We start from the raw sequence: 12,875 nt of genomic DNA, 5'->3' as shown, positions 1-12,875 counted from the left end.
AAACAACAAAACAGTAAAGAATACTAACAAAAACAATATGTATTCAATAATCATTTACTTTTGATACAAATACCTGTTCCACACAAGTTTAGTAAACAATCTTCCATAAAATATAATTTATATCATGAATTTAGTGTTATTTTTTATATTTTATATTTTTAACCTTACATTTTAAACATAATTATCAAAATCTATAATAATACCTATCATAAACTTAACTGCAAATAGTTTAATTTTGATTGTTTTATTTAGGCGGGGGAATCTCAGACATTAAATCAATGAAGAATACCAACAAAACAAATATCTATTCAATAATCCTTGGTTTCAATACAAAATACCTGTGTGGAACAAGTTGAGTAAACAATCTTATTTTTTTATGAGAAAAAAAGGAAGTTTCAAGCATAATCCAGCATTTTTAATGTCCCATTTCATCCTCAAACTCTTGCTCAAAGGGAGATCCTGAAAAAAAAAAAAAGTGCACAAATATATATAAATGAAGGAGGGCTAGGAATATGTATAAATTAACAAAAATATATATGTAAAAAAGAATTCTTACGTGCTACAATCAATGTCCGTGGAGATGGGAAAACCAACATCAACGTTACATAATTTAGGAAGTTGAGCAACTTTGTCTTTGTTTAGGTTAGGAATTTCATTGGCAGTTGCCTTAAGACACTCACATGCCTCACGAAGTTCAGGTTTTGTAGGTGCTGAAGCTCTCACATTGCTCACTGCATTACAACAAGTACTTGATGGACTCTCTTGATTCGTGGTGAGAAAAGGTAAGCATGTGAGCAATGAGAGCTTTGCCTGCACACAGCTGAACCCATTCACTGGTTTCATGGCTGCAACTGTGAGGAGTAACACAATTGCCAAACAAAAAACTGATGTAGACACTCTTTTCATCTTCACACTCTGTTTTATCTCAATGATTCGCTGATATTATGATTTGGATGGATAGAACACGTTCAAAGATATTGTATTTATAGTGTTGGAGGCTCTGTTTACATTAGCATTGCTCACTTAGATAAATGATTCTTTTAAAGAAAATTTAAATATACAGAAAAAAAATTAAGAAATTTATTACATTTTAAAAATTTTAATTTGAAACAATATCCAAATCTCTTATATGCAATTGACAAATGATTTCAAATTTATTATTAGTGTCCCAACTCTTACCTCATTTGTCCGGATATATCTACTTTACAAACTTACCATATATATTATTTGGGAGATATTATAAGAAAACATTTTCCATAAAAAATGGTTTCTTTAAAATAAAATTACGGTTTTTCAAGTAAAATTAATCAGATTTTTAAGAAAAAGTTATATAAAAATAATTGAAAAAAATATATAAAAAAGCTAATTTTTCCAAAATATTTGTCAACAAAACTCAGGATGTATTTTTAAAAAATGATATGATATTATGAACGCATAAGACAACTTTTTTTTTTTTTTTATTAAAGATGATTTCTTTAAAATAAAATTACGATAACAAAAGTTTATAGATAACATACCAGCAATACTTTAGATAATTAAAATTTCATAGAATCCTTCTTCCAAATTTGGATAAGAATCTTACATTAATGACTGAATTAAATATATAAAGAAAAAAAATTAATAAATGGTTTTTTCAACATTGTCTTATGAGATAAATGATCTTTTCAAAAGAAAAGAAATATATAAAGAAATAACTTAATAAATTTATTACTTTTTAAAAATTTTAATTAAAAATAATTTCAAGATCTATTATATAAGTGACTTATGATTTTAAATTTATTATTAGGATCTCAACAATTAACTCGTAGGTTCGGATACATCTACTTGAGGAACTTATTATATATATTATCTTAGAGATATTATAAGGCAATCTTTTTCCATAAAAGTTGGTTCCTTTAAAATAAATTTTTTATTTCTCAAATAAAATTAAATATTTTTGCAAGTAATATTTGTTTAAAACGTAATTAAATAAAGATATATAAAAAAGCTAATTCTTTAAAATTATTTACACATAAAACTGAGGATGTATTTTTCGAGAATCACAAAAATGTGATAACTATCCATACATGTGATTTTTCCTATACAAATAATCTATACACCTCCCAAAGAAATATAAAAATTATAAAATAACAATATAATATATAGTTGACTTTCTTTTATCAAGTCACCCAAAAAAATTACTTTTACTTTACTTCTGTTATTTTTTATATATTTCTTTGAATTATTAAAGAACGATGTTAAAAATAATATAATAAAATAGATGAAAGTAAGAATTTTAAATAAAAAATTAGATTGAATCAGAATGTATATAGATAAATTAAAATATTAATGCGTAATTAAAGATGAATTAAATAAAATAAATCTTCGAGATGTTTGTGGAACTAGAGATAAATTGAATATAGGATTAAATATCTTTTATGTCCTAAAATTTGACATGAAATTGATATTCGATTGTGCATAAAGTTTCATATATTTTGATCTCTACACTTAACAATGAATGAATGAATGAATATAGTTCTCTACACTTTAACAATGAATGAATATAGTTCTTTTAATTCCCTAATAAATATGTATAGTATAATGAGTAGTCAATAAATTTAAGTTTGTTAATTGAATGTCGGTTGTTAACTTCTTTTGATAGATCAATGATGTGATTGTTAAGTAACTGACATGGTTATTATCTTATCATATCAACTTGCTCAATTGTTGTCACATATAATTGTTATTTTAAAATTTTATAAATTATAGTTTATAATTTATTATTTATAATTTTAAAATTTTATATGATTTTATAAAAATATAATGATATGACGATATAACGATATGACGATATAATAATATAAAAATATGACAATATAACAATCAATATGACAATATAATAATATAACAATATGACGATATAATGATATGACATTATAACGATATGACAACATGATTATATAACAATATGATAAAATATCGTTGTGATGATATGACAATATGATATTATGACAATATAATAATATGACGATAACAATATAACAATATGATTAAGGATGACAATAGGACAGGACATGGACCAGTTTCATTATCCTATACTCATCCTCAGAAAAAAAAAATCATCTTTATTCTCAAACCCAATGAGTATCAAATTTTTGTCTCATCCTCATCATCACCGAAAAACAGCTATATGTCCGTACTCGTACCCATACTCACTTTCTTATTGTTTCAATATCAATTAATTAATTTTTATAAAATAATAAAGATTACGGTAAAAGAAACATAATATTATTAATATTCAATATTAAAAGAAATGTTTTATTTTAAATATCAAATATTTAGAAACAAATTATAATATAATTATATATATTTCAAATTAGAAAACCAAATTTTTTTTATCAGAATCAAAAAAAAATTATTAAAGTTGCAAACATTAATGAAACCTATTTGATAAAATATACAAATATTTTTTAAAAATATAAAAGGAAAGTTAAAATTAAAATTAAAAATTATTTTAAATGTTTATTACTTCAATTTGTTAAATTCTAAAAAAATCACTCTTTTCATACACAAATAAAAATTATATTACATCACTTTATCAAAATCACACAAAAAAGAAGAAGATTGAACTGATAATAATAAAATTTTAACATAAATCTTTCATCTTTTGAATTTTAATATGTGTTGGATGGTGATAAAAAAACTCATGGCGTTTACATTAAATTATTATAATATAATAAATTAAATTTATTTATACAATTATAGTGATAAAATAACACATATGATAATGAGTAGAAAATAAAGTTAATTATATAAAAAATATCAAAATAATATTCTACATTATAAAAATTAACAACAAATAAAAATATTAAAAAAAATGATCAAATGTGTGTTTGAAAAACCATTTGAGAGACCATTGAATGAAACCGCACAAAGGAAAATAATTGTATAATTAAGGGTATACCTTAGAGATCTAAGAAAAATTTTCATATATCAATTTAGTCAATGATTGATTGGTAACGAAATTTGTTTTAACGAAATAAAAAGAGTGTTCCAACTGAAATAACAATTAATAATAATAGAATAAATAAGATAAATGTTCTATATTACCTAGTAAATGAAGGGTTTATGCTATTGAAATCTTAAATTGACAATTTTAAACATTCTTATGTGAAAAAAATATATAAAATAAATAAAAATATTAAAAATGAGTAAAAATATTCAAATGTGAGACAAAAAATATTTAATTGACATACATCATTTGAATTGTATACAACTTGAGATAAGACAGAAAATATGTTGGAGATGCGGATAAATTTCATGACAAATCAAATAATAAGAAGAAATAAAAATTAAAAAGTGTGTAGTAGTAGTAGTAGATATATATGTATATCCCCATCCCTGTATCCAATTGAAAACGCCAGACATTTGTCGTACCTATACTTAGTTAATGCGAGTTTTCCCAATCAAAACGGAAACGGATTTGGACAATACTTACGAGAACGAATTTATTTGTCATCTTTATATATGACGATATAATGATAAAATTGTAAAGTTATAAAATTAAAACAATGAAGAATACCAACACAAGGTATATTTATTCAACAATCATCACTTTCAATACAAATGCCTGTGTGAAATAAGTTGAGTAAACAATCTAAGTTTTTTAAGAAAAAGAAAGAAAGTTTCAAGCATAATCCAGCATTTTCAATGTCTCATTTCATCTTCAAATTCTTGCTCAAAGAGAGATCCTGAAAAAAAAATGTGAACAAATATATATATATATATATATATATATATATATATAAATGAAGGAGGGCTATGAGTATGTATAAATTAATAAAAATATAAATGTAAAAAAGAATTCTTACGTATCAATGTCCTTCGAGATGGGAAAACCAACATCAACGTTACATAATTTAGGAAGTTGAACAGCTTTGTCTTTGTTTAGGTTAGGATTTTCATTTGCGGTTGCCTTAAGACATTCACATGCCTCACGAAGTTCAGGTTTTGTAGGTGCTAGCTCTCACAGCACTCACCCCATTACAACAAGCACTTGATGGGCTTTGTTAATTCGTGGTGAGAAAAGGTAAGCATGTTAGCAATGAGAGCTTTGTTTGCACACAACTGAACCCATTCACTGGTTTCATGGTTGGAACTGTAACAAGTAACACAATTGCCAAACCAAAAACTAATGTAGACACTCTCTTCATTTTCACACTCTGTTTTATCTCAATGACTCGCTCCTCTTCTTGATTTGGAGTTGGATGATAGAACACACTAGAAGATGTTATATTTATAGTGTTGTGAGTTTTGTTTACATGAACGTTGTTCACTTAGATAAATTATTCTTTTAAAAAAATTAAATATACAAAGAAAAAAATTAAGGAATTTATTACATTTAAAAAAATTTAATTTGAAAGAATACCCAAATCTCTTATATGCTAGTGACAAATGATTTCATATTTATTATTAGTGTCCCAACTCTTACCTCATTCGTCTGATCTATCTACTTAACAAACTTACCATATATATTATCCGGGAGATATTATAAGAAAACATTTTCCATGAAATATGGTTTCTTTAAAATAAAATTACAAATTTTCAAGTAAAATTAAACAAAATTTTAAGCTAAATTTATTTGAAATTAATTAAATAAAATGAATATAAAATAACTAATTTTTTGAAATTATTTACCAACAAAACTCAGAATGTGTTTTTCAAAAATGATATGATATTATGAATTTATAAGACAATTTTTTTTTATAAAAGATGGTTCCTTTAAAATAAAATCACGATAACAAAAGTTTAGAGGGTAACGCAATACTTTAGATAATTAAAATATCATACAATCCTTCTTCCAAATTTCGATAACAATCTTACATTAATGACTAAATTAAACATATAAAGAAAAAATAAATAAATGATTGTTTTTAACCTTGTCTTATGAGATAAATGAGTTTTTTTGAAAAAAAATTAAATATATAAAGAAAAAAAAATTATTAATTTTAAAATTTGTTAATTAAAAATAATACCAAGATCTCTTATATTTAAGTGACTTCTGATTTCAAAATTATTAGTATCTCAACTCTTAACATATATAGGTTGCGTAGATCTACTTTGAGAAACTTATCATATATATTTTGAAAAAGAGATCCTAAGACAATCAGTGACGGAACTTGACCAAAAATTCTAGGAGAGCCAAATTATATTTGTTATATATAAATTATTTTTTTAATTAAAAAAATAATTTCTTTTAATTAAAAAAATCAATTTCTTTTAATTAAAAAAATCAATTTCTTTACATCATTTTTTTATTCAAAATAAGCACTCATCACAATAGAATCTAAACAATATAACAATGAATAATTTTCTAGACGCATTTGATATGAACCCCATTTTAGATAAGTCATTTGTACATCATCAATTAAATTTGGTGGGTATTGCCAAATTTGAAGACGCTTTCCCGGATCACGTTCTAAAGTATTTTCAAATTCATTATATGTAACTTTAGGAACCTTAGAGAGTTGTTTTTCGTTTTCTTCAATATTTGGATTCTCATGAAGTTTCTCAATTTTAGATGACGTAGATGCATTTTTTTTCATCTTCATCACAACCATTCCTCTTGAAAAAGAATCAATTCTTTTACTCTTTATCATATTTTTTTTTAATATAAAATTTTCACCTCTCACCTATTTACAAAAAGATAAAATTATGAATACTCCAAATTAAATCTTAAAAGCAAGACTCAATATTTTAAGAAAACTAATAACTTCTAAATGATTAGCTTCCCTTATCTTAGAGTGGATTCCTAATATTGTTCTTCCCTTACACAACTTCAAAGCCTAAAATAGCTCTATCTACATAAAGAAGAGTTTGATCAACAATTAAAGCATGATTTTATAATCTCTAACAGATAGAGATATGTCTAGAGCGTAGAAAAGTCACATACAATAGAGAAACATATTGCTTCAAAAATAAAAAGGAAAAGATGAACTTACTCAAAAGAAGAAATTGTTCGGTCCAAAATGTTCCTTAACTCTTCAATTTTGTTGTAGTGCAATTTGATTTTGAAAATAATAAAGAATTGATGGTGAAAATTCAAATGAAAATAAAACGGGAGAAAGAGATGAAGGCACGGAAGAGAGAAACTAAATAAAAAAGTTTAAAAAATTATATTAGAAAAAAAAACATAATTTTTAAATTTTAAAAAAGATTTTTCAAACTAAATTAATATATAAATAAGTAATAATATATAAATAAAGTAATAATATATAAATAAAGTAATAATATATAAATATATTTTTTTAAATATATAAAAAATAAAATAAAATAAAAAACAATTAATATAAATAAAATAAAAATTTATAAAAATTATTTTTTAAATACATAGAAAATAAAATTAAAAAAAAATGGTTGGGGGAGCCACGGCTCCCCCCGTCCCTTCATACTTCCGCCAATGAAGACAACCATTTTTGTTGGAAGTCCCACATCGACTAGAGATAAGGTCAATTCACAATATATAAGTGAGATGCAAACCTCACTTTACAAGTCGGTTTGCTAAGGTTGAGTTAGACTTAAAGCCTACTTCTAACATGGTAGACTTTTGTGGGATTAAGTTAAGCTTAAAATCCACTTCTAACAATTTTGCATAAAAGATGGTTCTTTTAGAATAAAATTACGATTTTTGGAGTAAAATTTATTTAAAATATAATTAAATAAAAAGAATATAAGAAAGTTAATTTTTTTGAAATAATTTACCAACAAAATTGAGGATGTGATTTTCAATAATCACAAAATGTGATGATTATAAATACATGTGATTTTCTTTTATTAATAATTTATACACCACCAAAACAAATATGAAGCTTATAAAATAATAATAGAATATATAGTCAAATTTCTTTTAATTAAGTTCACCGAATAAAAAAAATTACATTTACTTTACTTTTGTTATTTTTTATGTATTTTTTGAATTATAAGAGAACAATGTTTAAAATAAATAAATAAATTAGAGTGAGAACCTTAAATAAAAATTAGGTATGATTAGAATGTCATCGACCAATACAATAATAAAAATATAAATTCAAAGAAAGGACTTCGTGGATAACTAAAGATATATAAAATAAAATAAGAGAATAAAATTTGTGTGCAATTAGAGATAAATTAATTGAAATAGATAATTAGGATGAGTGTGGAACTAAAAATAAAGTGAATAGGGTTAACTATCTTTATACTCCATGAACTTTGATATGGAATCGAAATTTGTCTGCTTTCGAAATTTTGATATGTTTTTAATGTTCAAACTTTAAATTTTAAAAAATAAGTGGATATAGTTTTTTTAACCTAATTATATTACATTTTAATGTCCTTGCTAACATTTGAGTTATTTACATCATTTTTTGCTTCAATATCAATTAAAATGATTACATTCATTCATTTTTAAAATTTAAAAAATAAAACATATCAAAATTTAATGAATTTCAAATTCACGTTAAAATCTAAATAATAAAAAGATACTTAACCCAATCGAGTAATATAAGTGTAAATAAATAAAAAGATAACAATTGATATATATATATATATATATATATATATATATATATATATATATATATATATATATATATATATATATATATTGATATATTGATATATTGATATAGTACTCGGCAAATTTTAACCTTGACATGAACTGTTTTTATTTAAACTTGTAATTTTGCTTTCATAAGTTTTAATTGTCACTTCTACAATTTGTGTTTGTTTCATGCATTCAAAATAAGCTTATATCGTTATCAACTTTTGCATCTCTATCATGTTATGTTCTTTATCATTACATGAAATTTTATTAATATATATATATATATATATATATATATATATATATATATATATATATAATCAAGTTAAATTAGAAGATTAAGTAAAATAATAATCATTACTTAAAAAGTTAGCTATTCAAATTATTATGTTATTTATCTGAATTATGATACACTTTATAGATCAAATTCATCTTTAAGTAGTGATAACAAAGTATTATATGGAATAAGGAGTAAATACATTGACAAAATTATTTTATATCGTCTTGCTAATAATTTTATCCATTAGATAAAAAAAATAGAAAATGTTTTTTGAAGTTTCCAAAGACCTTATTTGCATTTAGATTTTTTTTTTTCATAAAACATTAGAAAACCACAAATAATTATATCTGTGTAATATAACATAACAAGATATAAATCTACCATTTACGTTTATAAAATTTAGATTGAACCGAGAGATTTCTCCTTTTTTTTTTCTTTATCTATTTAGTAGTGAAATTCATAAAAACAAAATTACACTTTACAAAATATAAATAAGCTATATCAATTATTAAAAAAAATCTAAATAAATATATAGAAGTGAAATGAATTTTCATTTCATGAAAATGTTAGGTTAAACTATTTATAAGTCTTATTCTTTTTAAATATACTAGCTTACTATATATTTATTAAAAAAAATTTAAATGTTTATCTTACTTCGTTTTATTTTATATTATTTTAAACACTCTTCTTTTTATAATTTAAAGAAATACATATAAAATAATAAAAACAATAAAGAGAGAAGTAAAAGTAAATATATTTTTAATTCAATAAATTTGGTTAAAATAAAGTTATTCATAAGAAGTATTATTATTTTTATATATGTTTAGATCGGATGTATAAATTATTAAAACAGAACTAAATTGTTTTTAGATTTTCAAAAAAAAATAATTTTAAATTTTATTAAAAGTTAAAAAACTAAAAACATATTTAATTCTTACAATAAAAAAATTTAATCCATGAAAATTTCTGAAAACATGTTAATGGAAACGATAGAGCCATAATTAATGAGATCACGTTAACATAAATGTGTTATGAATGAGAAGTAGGCTATATCCGGGTTTAAAGTAGCACTCTAACTTTATCATCACAATGATTAAAAGAATAAAAAGTAAAATTACATATATCCAAGTTAAGTTTTCAATGTATTCTTAATTTGCGGGTATACTCATTTTTTTGTTATTGTTCAAAATCGCCTATCACATTTATTTACTAACTAATTTGTTTTAAGATTTTTTTTTTCTTTCATAATCATGTAACCTAATAACATCTTCATCAGCTGATTTCACATCTTCCCTATATTTCATAATAGATAAGTTTCATTATATTTCATAAAATATATATTTTATCATAAGTTTTGTATCATACTTTGAATTTTTATATTTTAATAAAATTTCAAATAATAACTAATGAATAATGAATTTTAAGCTTTCGGCTTAGCTATTAAAACTCACAGTAATACTTAACAAAAACTTATTTAATAAATTTATTGCATATAGTTTTTATTATTTTGTTTGGAATATCTCAAACATTAAAACAACGAAGACTACCATCAATCGATATATTTATTCAGTAATAATTACTTTCAATACAAAAGTCTATTCCACACGAATTGAATAAACAATCTTTTTTTTTCATGAAAAAGAAAGGAATTTCCAAGCATAATCAACCATTTTCAATGTCCCATTTCATCCTTAAACTTTAGCTCAAAGAGAGATCCTGAAAAAAATAATGTGAACAAATATATATAAATGAAGGAGGGCTATGAGTATGTATAAATTAATATATATATATATATATATATATATATATATATATAAATAAATTCTTACGTGTTACAATCAATGTCCTTGGAGATGGGAAAACCAACATCAACATTGCATAATTTAGGAAGTTGAACAGCTTTGTCTTTGTTTAGGTTAAGAGTTTCATTGACAGTTGCCTTAAGACACTTACATGCCTCACGGAGTTCAGGTTTTGTAGGTGCTGAAGCTCTCACATTCCTCACCCCATTACAACAAGCACTTGATGGGCTCTCTTGATTCGTAGTGAGAAAAGGTAAGCATGAGAGCAATGAGAGTTTTGCCCGCACACAGCTGAACCCATTCACTGGTTTCATGGCTGCAACTGTGAGGAGTAACACAATTACCAAACCAAAAACTGATGTAGACACTCTCTTCATTTTCACACTTTGTTTTATCTCAATGATTTATTGATATTTTGATTTGGATGGATAAAACACACTAAAAATGTTATATTTATAGTGTTTTTCACTTAGATAATTGATTCTTTTAAAGAAAAATTAAATATACAAAGAAAAAATAATAATAAATTTATTACTTTTTAAAATTTTAAATAGAAATAATACCAAAATCTCTTATATGCAAGTAACTTGTGATTTTAAATTTATTATTAGTTACTCAATTCTTAACTCATGAAAACATTTTCTATAAAAAATGGTTTCTTTAAAATAAAATTACGATATAAAAAATTTATAGATAACATACCAGCTCAATACTTTAGATAATTAAAATTCCATAGAACCCTTCTTCCAAATTTAGATAGAATTTTACATTAATGACTGAATTAAACATATAAAGAAAAAATTAATAAATGGTTTTTTTAACATTGTCTTATGAGATGAATGATTTTTTTAAAAGAAAAATAAATTTTAAAGGAAAAACTTAATAAATGTATTACTTTTTAAAATTGTTAACTAAAAATAGATCTATTATATAAGTGACTTATGATTATAAATTTATTATTAGGATCTCAACAATTAACTCATAGGTTCTCAAAAGATGGTAAAAAAAGTTTTACACTTATGGTATGAAATGTGTGAATTAGGAGATTCATTCTATTTTGGACGAGTTTACAAACTGTGGTCAAACTCAACCTATTTTGCAAATATATTAATGTACAAACACATATAATATAACTGAATAATAACTACAATTAGTCTATGGACATTAAATTGTGCAATTAATATACCAATGATTGCTATATATTTTTTTTAAAACTATTTTTCATATTATATACATATCAATTAAAACAATTATTAGTAAAATTAAAAAAAAAACAATATGTAAATAAATTACTAAAATCATTTATTAATAATGTTATAAATATAATTTAAATATTTTAAAATTTAATAAAATAATATTAATAATAGGAAAAAACGTGCGTACGCACAATTTCAAAACCAATTCTTACTAAAATTAATGATTTCAAAATATTAATTCTTACTAAAATAATTTTATTGGATAATTAAGAATCTTACATTAATGACTAAATTAAATATATCAAGAAAGAAATTAATAGATTTATTACTTTCTAAAATTTTAATTAACAATAATACAACTGTTAACAGATAGGTCCGGTTATATTTACTTAATAAACTTGCCATATATATTATATATCGAAGAGATATTATAAAAGACAGTTCTTGTTATGCATTTAGAGATAAATTGAATAATAGAAGTATAAATAAATAAAAAATAAAATTAAACATAAATTAATTGAAAGTAAAAAAAATAATATATATTTTAAAATAAAAAACTTTAATAAAACACATACAAATTTATTAAAATTAATATTAGAAGAGTTTAATCTCATTCTCAATTACCTGGTTGATTACTGTAAGATACCCACAATACTTTAGATAAAATTTCTTGGAACCATTCCTCCAAATTTTCTTTCTCTCTTTCTCTTTTTTTTTTCTTTCTTTCTCTCTCCCTTTCTCTATGTTATTAATTAATTAATTAATTATCTTTTAAGTCATGATTAAATTCCTTAAATCAATCTTATCTTATTCTATCTTTTTTTTCTTATCTTCAGAGTATTTTTCAAAAAGAAAAATTAATATATCTATATATAATATATATAATAACCAATATTTTTTTAATTAATATAAGTTTTTTATAATTATTTTTATTTTACTTAATCACAATATTCCATAAATATTACTCGTTTTGTTTTCCAATGTTGAGACTGTATCGAGATAGAATACAAAACATTTCTTTTGATAAATGAATTTGA

At 22.7% G+C, this 12,875-nt stretch overlaps 3 pseudogenes; all 3 read right to left on the bottom strand.

Annotated features, from left to right (window-relative positions):
* Positions 1 to 552: 552 nt before the first annotated feature.
* Positions 553 to 931, bottom strand: LOC114195164 (non-specific lipid-transfer protein A pseudogene; annotated as a pseudogene).
* A 3,915-nt stretch (positions 932 to 4,846) lies between these two features.
* LOC146884478 (non-specific lipid-transfer protein A pseudogene) lies at positions 4,847 to 5,192 on the bottom strand (annotated as a pseudogene).
* Positions 5,193 to 10,665: 5,473 nt separating this feature from the next.
* LOC146884477 (non-specific lipid-transfer protein A pseudogene) lies at positions 10,666 to 11,045 on the bottom strand (annotated as a pseudogene).
* Between the last annotated feature and the right edge of the window lie 1,830 nt (positions 11,046 to 12,875).

This window comes from Vigna unguiculata, chromosome 8, assembly GCF_037176805.1.
Source record: "Vigna unguiculata cultivar grain cowpea cultivar isolate G323 ecotype 2 chromosome 8, ASM3717680v1, whole genome shotgun sequence".
NCBI lineage: Eukaryota > Viridiplantae > Streptophyta > Magnoliopsida > Fabales > Fabaceae > Vigna > Vigna unguiculata.
This window is presented reverse-complemented; position numbering and strand designations above follow the sequence as displayed.